At 38.2% G+C, this 9,639-nt stretch overlaps 1 long non-coding RNA gene and 2 other non-coding genes across 3 annotated transcripts; all 3 read right to left on the bottom strand.

Moving 5' to 3' along the window:
• TRNAI-AAU (transfer RNA isoleucine (anticodon AAU)) lies at positions 1-74 on the bottom strand. The gene has a single exon. It is a non-coding gene; the product is annotated as a tRNA-Ile (tRNA).
• Positions 75-1,824: 1,750 nt separating this feature from the next.
• On the bottom strand, positions 1,825-1,898 carry TRNAI-AAU (transfer RNA isoleucine (anticodon AAU)). The gene has a single exon. It is a non-coding gene; the product is annotated as a tRNA-Ile (tRNA).
• Positions 1,899-3,575: 1,677 nt separating this feature from the next.
• LOC135677642 (uncharacterized) lies at positions 3,576-9,172 on the bottom strand. The gene is made up of 3 exons (XR_010514721.1): positions 9,022-9,172; positions 8,855-8,926; positions 3,576-3,671 (listed from the first exon to the last, which is right to left on the bottom strand). It is a non-coding gene; the product is annotated as an uncharacterized LOC135677642 (long non-coding RNA).
• Between the last annotated feature and the right edge of the window lie 467 nt (positions 9,173-9,639).

Below are 9,639 nucleotides of genomic sequence, written 5' to 3'. Positions count from 1 at the left end.
TGGCCCATGCAGGTCTCGAACCTGCGACCTTCGCGTTATTAGCACGACGCTCTAACCAGCTGAGTTAATAGGCCTGAATGGAAAATGAAAGACAATATAAATGAACTTAAGATCGAAAGGACAAGACTGACCCCAATACCTCTTGTTGCCCTCCTGCTATCATCCTACTGTACTTTTTGTCATGGCTGTGTAGGCAACCACCAGTATCAACATGTCGAAGGCTTACTCTCTGGTCCTCCATGTTTTCCCACTGCCCTCAATCTCAAGACTGAACAAGAAAGCCATATATAAATCAACTTAGTAAACATAAGATGGAAAATGACTGACTTCAAGCAGCTTGCAGCTCTCACCGCCAAAAATGACCAGTATCTGATCCGTCATCCCCGCCAAAGCAGCTTACCTACAGGCAAAGCATACACAGCAAATCAGTAAGGATCGAAAAAATTTGCAAAGAACACTATTCCATAGAAGCACAACTTTGTGCACCATCTAGGTTGTGAAAAATTACTTGAACAAGCAGCGTATGCAAAGCAGCACTAGAACCTTAAACAAGGCTTTCATGCCTCTTCCTCATCAAGATCTCCTTATACAGCACTCACTTGGCATGCTTAACAATCATGTTTTGATGATCAATGAAACATCTAATGCACTAATTTCTGAAAAATCTCTAAGATCCATGTTCACTTCATTTCTATGCCAAGAAACAAAAGTTGCTCTCAGATTTTAAAATCTGTTTGTGCTCAAACAAAAGGCAAAAAATCCCAGGCAAATTGTCAATTGTGAGACTGCATAATATGCAAGTAAAGTCCAACACTGTTAGCTGAATGACAGTCGCAGTCATCCATGGGGCCAACACTATCAGCAAAGAATGTTAAATAAATGGACTTGGACGTGATTCAATATGGATATTTTGAGGCATGATAATGATACAACAGTTCAATTTTACTGTATTGACAAGAAGAAAAGTTTAAGCTAATCCAGAAAATAATGAATATCAAAGCAAGATATTTTAAAATATAAATTTACCAAACAATATATCAAAAATATAATTTTATCTATTATTTACCAAGCACTCCAAGCATTACATAATTACACATTTACACAAATATCTTTCTCTAATTGCACATTAAAAATATAAATATAAATCTTTTTCTTCAACTACATATTAAAAATATAAATATATTCTCAAACATGGTTAGAGATCTAAGTATTTCATAACCTCATCAACTAAAAGCGACACAGAGAGGCCCCATCACTCATAAAATCAAAATCAAGCCATTAGATCCAAATCTTTTGTGAGCCCACCCATGAAACATAAGTTTATCGCTCCACATAAAGCACAAGTCAAACAAAGTAAATCTAAACCTCTGTAAAATTAAATCCAACACAGACAAACCTAATTGTATGCCCCTAAAACCCAAGTGAAGCCTTTAAGATCTTCACCTGAGACCCATAAAACCCAATTCAACCCAAAAAGGCCAAGTCAGACAAAAAAAAAATTAAATCCAACACAGACAAACCTAATTGTATGCCCCTAAAACCCAAGTGAAGCCTTTAAGATCTTCACCAGAGACCCGTAAAACCCAAGTTTTTCGTAACCCATGAAACCCAATTCAACCCAAAAAGGCCAAGTCAGACAAAAAAAAAAAAATTTAAATGGCCCATGCAAGTTTTTCGTAACCCCTAAAACCTAATTGTATGCCCCTAAAACCCAAGTGAAGCCTTTAAGATCTTCACCTGAGACCCATAAAACCCAAGTTTTTCGTAACCCATGAAACCCAATTCAACCCAAAAAGGCCAAGTCAGACAAAAAAAAATTTTAAATGGCCCATGCAGGTCTCGAACCTGCGACCTTCGCGTTATTAGCACGACGCTCTAACCAACTGAGCTAATAGGCCTCAATGATTAATAGAAGAAAATATAAATGAACTTAAAAGTAAAAAGGAGAATGTAACTTTTGTCATGACTGTGTAGGTAACCACCTGTATCAACTTACTCTCTTGGTCCATCATGTTTTCCCACTGGCCTCGATCTCAAGACTGAACAAGAAAGCCATGTATAAATCAACTTAGTAAACATAAGATGGAAAATGACTGACTTCAAGCACACCAGTATCTGATTGGTCATCCCCGTCAAAGCAGCTTACCTACAGGCAAAGCATACACAGCAAATCAGTAAGGATCGAAAGAAATTGCAAAAAACACTATTCCATACTTACAAGCACAACTTTGTGCACCATCTAGGTTGTGAAAAATTACTTGAACAAGCAGCATATGCAAAGCAGCACTAGAACCCTAAACAAGGCTTTCATGCCTCTTCCTCATCAAGATATTATACAGCACTCACTTGGCATGCTTAACAATCATGTTTTGATGATCAATGAAACATCTAATGCACTAATTTCTGAAAAGAAATTAACAGCAGAAAGAGAGAAGAAGAAAGAATAAGAACAAAAACACTGCAAAACAGAGGAACCAGATTGAGGGAAATCAGGAAGCCTAAAAGATATTCATTTTCTTTATTAAATTTCACATGCATCAAATGACATGCTATATGTGAAAGGAGGAACAAATAACCATTTTAATTACGATGACATATCATCATGATCATAGAGTGGAAATGAATCACTGATTCAGCAGAAGAAAAGGACACACAACCCTGAATCACTGATCCAACATTCTTCACAACAATAAGAGTAACTGAAGCAACCCTAAATCCTAGTTACTTCTTTGCTGCAATACAAGTGCAAAAATTAGACCTTTGTAAGAAATATTGTGTCTATCTAACATTGTTTCAAGCATTCCACCATAAAATGAGTATGATCCATGGTTTAAATTGCACTGTGTGGCCCAAAACTGAGTTTTTGCCACGGTAAGCTTAGCATACCAGATACCGGGTCCACTTTTCTCTTTTCTACAAGTAGTTAACAGCAGTCTTATGTTTTTTCCTCTCTCTCTCTCTCTCCTCCCTTTCCTCTGCCTGCTCCTCTCTGTCTCCTTCCACCACCACCACCGCCTCTCCTCCTCCTCTGCAGTTGAGAATCCATCTACAAGTTGGATACGAATTGTGTTTTGCAGTGAAAGTCAGGTGAGTAATACATAAGAACCTACCCTTGCAAGGGAACAACTCAAAATGGATGCTAGTATCCCATAGCTTAAGTTGGGGGTAACAGGCATGTTTTAGCAGGTCAAAATATCGAGAACCAAACAGAATGGTTCCCTTGTCTGTATTCAAGAGGAGTCCCACCTAACTATGTAGAGAAGTGGCGATAAAAAATGCTGAAATTTTCACTAAAGCATAGATTATCAGCCATACAGGGATAGGTTATGCAACAAAACAGATGTACTAGACTGAAGTACATTTCAAGTGGGTTACATCCACAATATGGATCCCCAGAAAAAATAAATTCCCAAGTAAAATTCCAAAATGCATTCACTTCTTAGTACTCAACTTCAATGGGTAGGATCCAAGATCAACTTCTAACTGACACAATTCCTTCTTTTCTTATTAGGAGTAATGTGAAGTGACACAATTCCTTTCAGTAAGTTATAGTTTGGATCAAAGTTTACCAGTAATGCTCATTCCATTTCTTGAGTTTGATCCCTCATTTCCTAGTAAAAACAATATGAACTGGAATACTTCATAATTCTTGAGTTCAGCAGAGTATAATCCTGCAGCAACAAGGAGAAACTTCAGGATTTCTATTATGATGCAGACTTCAAGAGGCTGTCATTCACAAATAACAAATACAAGATGCTTGAGAACTTGTTGATAAATCAAAGAACTCCAGTACTACTATAAGATATGCCAAAATTAGCAAGCATAACTAAGATGCACATAATTGGACAACTCATATTCCATGGCTTTCCACTTTTTAACCTAAGCCTTATGTATGTAGGCAATTTTCAGCTAAAGATCACTCAGTTTTTTCATCCTATAGTCCACTACCTCTTGTGGGCAAAAAAGGGCTAAAACATGCTAATAAACAGACGACATAAGGTTCGCATGGGAGATCACCCAACAACTATTGGAATCATCCGCATCGGGAGATCCAGTGACCGACTGCTGCCCGCTCCCTGATCCATATGGCACATCGTGCGAGTGCAACCGGCACTTCGCCTTCTCGTGCATCAATTTGATAACAGACCCTTAAGTAATCTGCCCCAACAAAATGAGCAAAGAAATTAGTGAAGCAAAATCAAGAACCCATTATAGATATCGAGACATGGGGTTCGTCAGCAGAGACCTCGACGACATTGGCGGAGGCGGGATGGCAAGAGCCCTCGACGAGGCTGAGGAGGAGGAGGGCCAAGAGGGCGAAGAGCACGGAGAGCGCCATCGCGAGGAGGTAAACGAAGAACCAACTCCGTTGCCAAAACAGGAGGATGGGGGTTGCTTTTAGGGTAATTGAAAACGAATCAAAAACATTTGAGGAGAAAAAGAAAATCCAACTTAAATGATAAGCGTAGATTAAATTAAGAAAATAAGTGAGATATTAGTGATAGTGAAAGATTATGAAAATTCTACACATGCTGTAAAATTCCGGTTTAGTCCGTGTGAGAAGTGAACTAAGACCTAAATTAACTTATAATGAATACATTGAGTATTATTATTAATTTTAATTTAATTATTTTTAATTAATGATTCAAACTCAATAAAATTAATAGGTCAATTATCCTATGGACCATGAGAATTGGTCTCATAGTCTAACCTAGTAGTGGATGGAGTTCGATGATACATTATAATGTGGAATCATCATCTCGCATGCATCACCTTAGGAATATGTGCTCAAGACCATCGGTGATAATGTTGCTCGGACTCGGGCAAGGGGAGGAAGAGACACTCTCTGACTTTGTCGTTCGGTTCACCAACGAAATCTGAGGTGTGCAAGAAGCCCATCCATCACTCGTGATTCAAGCCTTCATGATGGAGCTCAAGTCCTCTTGCCTTTTTTTGTCTATTGGTGGAGAGGCTATCGGTGACTATACCTGAGGTCCTCCAGAGGACCAACCAATACATAAGCAACTGAGGCGATGGTCTCAAGTAAGCGCAAGGAGACGCGCAAGAGGCTGCGATAGGAGTGATCACCGTTGGTTCCGACCGTGAGATCACCTCAATGAAGAAAGCAAGACTGACCTGAGCCACCTGCTGATCCCCACTGAGGTGTTCCTAAACCTCACCTGATAGGTGCATACGCTAATGGACATGATGCAAGTTGTTATTTCGCTCTTGCCCTAGCTAGTCTAACAGACGACACTACTATCTTAGCTGCAGACAACAACTCAACTGCCATCAGCTCCAGCACTCACCGGCATCGATGACCAACAAGAGACCCCAACAAGATAAAAGGAGATAGTGAAGCGATACCATGCCCCGGTTCATGGATAAGATATCCTTGTTCGATTGATGATCCTTCCCGATGGCAAAGGTCAAGGACATCGATCATGACAACCTGCTTGGCCACAACAGCCCTCGAGCTAATGTCAAGCAAGACTTCGGTAGCAACGACTAAAAGTTCATTAGCCTCAACCAGCTCTTCAAGTGCATCGGCGATGATCACAACTACGATGTCGACGATAGCGATGGCTACACCTCCCCGAAGCACCACGTCCTCAAGCTCGATGACTCGCTACCAAAGGCGGCATCGATGACTACTTGGCCTTTCGCCTCCATCCCTTTCATCCTTGTCATCATCACTCTCTCGTACAATGTGAAGAAGCACCGAAAGCTATCGCTCTTACATAAGAACGATTTCGCCAATGACCTCACTGCCAGCCTTCGATTGCCGAAGGCGATCTCTAGGATCGAGATGATGTTGAATTCCATCTCTTGAGCGAATATTCTTTTAGTAAGCAACATTTAAACTGCGATCTACCTCATTAACCGCATGCTCATCCCAATCCTACAACACTACTTACTATTTGAAAAACTATTTCACAAAACCCAAAATTTTCAAAAACTTAAAATATTTGGTTATTTATGTTATCTTTGACTATGCCCGTATGTTTCTTACAAGTCAACACAAAGATATAAACCTTGTATTTTCATCAAACACTCCATTGAACATAATATTTTCCACAAATGATGTCTTTGTCTTCTCCTCGGCCAAGTGACACCAAAGTGCATCATCCTGATTAGGTACGTGTCACTAACTCTTCATCAATTCGTATATCATCAACACAACCCAATAACACCATTGAGCCCAGACATTACATGCCAATACACTTCTAAAAGACATCTTCAAACTACACCAAATCTTTAATCTTTATGCTACCATAATTTCTCCATCTGACCCTATTGAACCCACAAGCATCACCTAAGCCTAAAAATCTCCACACTAGTGCAAGGTCATGTGTGAGAAATATAATATCTTGTTCCATAATGTCATATAAACCATTGCACCATCTCAATTCACATAAAATGTCATCAAGTGTAAATGAATCTTTCAAATTAAATGAAACTCAGATTGATACATTACTAGATACAAAACATATCTAATGGCCAAATGATTTCATCAATGACCAGGTGTTGATTTCATAAAGATCTTCAGTTTAATTGTAAAATCGATGACAATTTGACTCATCCTGAGTTTGTTTATTACTTAAGGCTAGCATGTATGTCAACTAAATATTAGCAATGCTTTCTTACATAAGATCTTAACTGAAAATGTCTTTATGCAGCAACCTCATAGTTTTATCTACCCTTAATATCTAAACCATGTTTGTAAATTACAAAAAACTATTTATGAACTTTACCAAGTTCCAAGAGCTAAATATATCAAACTTGGCTCATTTTTTATGTTAACCGACTCTATCAACTACATTTCTTTATTTCTACGACAACAAAAATATACTATATATCTACTGGTTTATGTGGGTAACATTATTATCACAAGTAATACTTTCGTAAAAATTAAAAGATTCCTTAAGCAGTTGATAAATTAATTCTTCAAAGGCTTAGGAATCTTAAGATATTTTCTGAGAGTAGAAACAATATTTCCATCTTTTAGATTTTTTTATCTCAAAAGAAATACATTCAACATCTATTATCAAAGACGAATATGCAGACTATCACAGAAATCACCATCCCACTCTCTATTATTAAATTACTCAAATTATATGATGATAGCTCTACTACAGAACCTACATAGTACCGACAAGTACTTGGTTTCATATAGTATTTATCTCTAACATGTATAGACATTTCATTTACAGTCAATAAATTATCATAATTCATGCATCGATCGTCCACTATGCATTGGTTTGCATTAAAATGTATCTTGTGATATCATAAAAAAACTCAATTATGGACTTCTTCGTAAACACTCATAACTTCATCTTTATGTCTTTGTCGATGTTAATTAGGCAAGTAACATTGATAATAGAATATCTACATTAGTCTATATTATTTTTCTTAGAGCAAATTTGATTAGTTGGAGTTTCAAAAAATAGAACACAGTCACAAGATCCACCATTGAAGTTGAACACCGAGCTATCATCACCACTACTTCAAAACTCAATTAGGTCATCAATCTGCTACATGAACTTGGCATCATCTTTCAATCCACTCATATAATGTACTGCAATAATATCGATGCCACCTACCTATGCTCTAACTTGGTATTCTACTCTCGTATGAAACATATTATCGACTTTCGCTTTATTAGAGATCAAGTTATGAGACATCAATTATGTGTTTCATATGTTCATACTTCTGACAAGCTAACTGAGTCTCTCACAAAGCATCTTGCTCGTAGGATATTTCAGTTGTATCGATTTAAGATTAGCATCCTTAACGAAAACTAAATCTTATAAGAGCATGATAAAAGATAATAATATAAACAAATATGAAATGATAACTTTATATTCTTTACCTACTCGAATCCTTAATTGATATATAATTTGAGAATCAATCACTAATATATATGTGCATGATTTGAGCACATGATTAAAAAAAATCTCTCGATCAAACCCGTATAAATATACATTTAGCTCAATGAATAAAATTATCCTTTCACGATAAAGTCTCTACAAATCTGTCCACGATCCTTCTGCTGTGATAAAACCTGAGCAGCGTATACAAAGTTCAACAAGTTTCAAGTTGTAGTGTATACAGGGAATTTATGGCGCATGTCCACACGTCAGGGTAGGGTAACAGAGAAGAGAACTGGCACAGATAAGGAAGGACAATATCCATGCAACGAGACACGTTGAGTTCAAGTTTACCGATCATATGGTTGTATCCCATATGTGTGTGTGATCGAGAGTTTGAGATAAACTCCATCGACATTAACCATTTTCCTTTGCAGTTAATGTCTAATGACTGATCACTTCTTCTCCTTTGATAAAACAACTAATGTTTTATTTATATACAAACTTCAAAATATTCTTCCCAGCTGTAGAGATGAATCGATAGTAAGTGACATTAAAAAGTTGTAAACCTCACAAATGGCTAAAAAAACGAAAATGATCATAAGATATTAACCTCAAATTCATTTCAGTTAAAAGAACCCAAAGCAAATTCAAGATGTGTAGGATAAAGTGCAAACTAATTAATGAGTTTTTGTTTTGGAGCTCAAATGATCAGCTGAGTAAACAGGCCATTCAACGCATGAAACCATTCGAGATTGAAACCAGCAATCAGACTCATAAAATGGTGAGAAAAGATAGCTGATTAACATATAGCTACATCTGAGTATAGTTAGGAGATAAGAGGAGAGAGAGAGCATAAAACTCCAAGGATGAATGAGAGCAGTAGCTATGGATCCAGTCATATATACCCGAGTAAGATCTGAAGCAAAGAACTCGAATCCATGCCAAGAATATATAGAGAAATAAGAGATTCATGAACTAACAAGTAAGAGAAGCCAAAGGAATCTAGCCTGAGATGGAATGTAGATCTGGGTATCCAGTTCTTGCTACGCATTCTGGAAGAGAACAAAAACCTTAGCTAGAAACAAGAGATCGATCTTCCGCCATGAAGCTGCACTTGTGTAGAACAACATACGGAGATCTCACTGACCAGCAAAAATTCAAGATGCGGAACATGGATGTCTGCCAAAGGTTGGAAGAGGGAAAGTGAGAACAATGGAGAGAAGTGATAGAATGATTTCCGTTAAACATATCGGTTCCCTAAGAACGAGTGCATCTCTCAAAAGTCACGCTTCCTCCACCACGCCTTATCATTATTATTATTATGATCTCTTCCCTCAGATTTCCCATCTCGATTCAATGGACATGAATCCCACAGATTAATTGTGCCGAAATCAGAAGCAAACCGGATCTAAAAGCATCCGTAGTCTGAGAGCAGGAAACAAAGTACCATTACCAAACCATAATAGTTCATTCACCGAGGGCCTCCTCACTACCACGGCAACCCACCCCTTCTCTCCATGGGTACCCGGGCCAGATGGGACAGAGAACATAAGATAGAAGTGACAAATGGATCACAGAGAAAGAGAAGAGACGAACCTTCACACGCGTGGTCGCCTCCCCAGATGCACCTGCACACCTTTCCCATCAACGCTCGTCTTACTGCAACTCCTGTGCATGTTACAGGCGCGGGACAAAGAGGTGGAGAGAGCCGACAGAAAGAGGAGCGAGCACGCAACAGAGACAGCATCAAATCGGTGCAATTGCC

The sequence above is a fragment of the Musa acuminata genome, chromosome BXJ1-6 (genome assembly GCF_036884655.1).
Source record: "Musa acuminata AAA Group cultivar baxijiao chromosome BXJ1-6, Cavendish_Baxijiao_AAA, whole genome shotgun sequence".
Lineage (NCBI taxonomy): Eukaryota > Viridiplantae > Streptophyta > Magnoliopsida > Zingiberales > Musaceae > Musa > Musa acuminata.
This window is presented reverse-complemented; position numbering and strand designations above follow the sequence as displayed.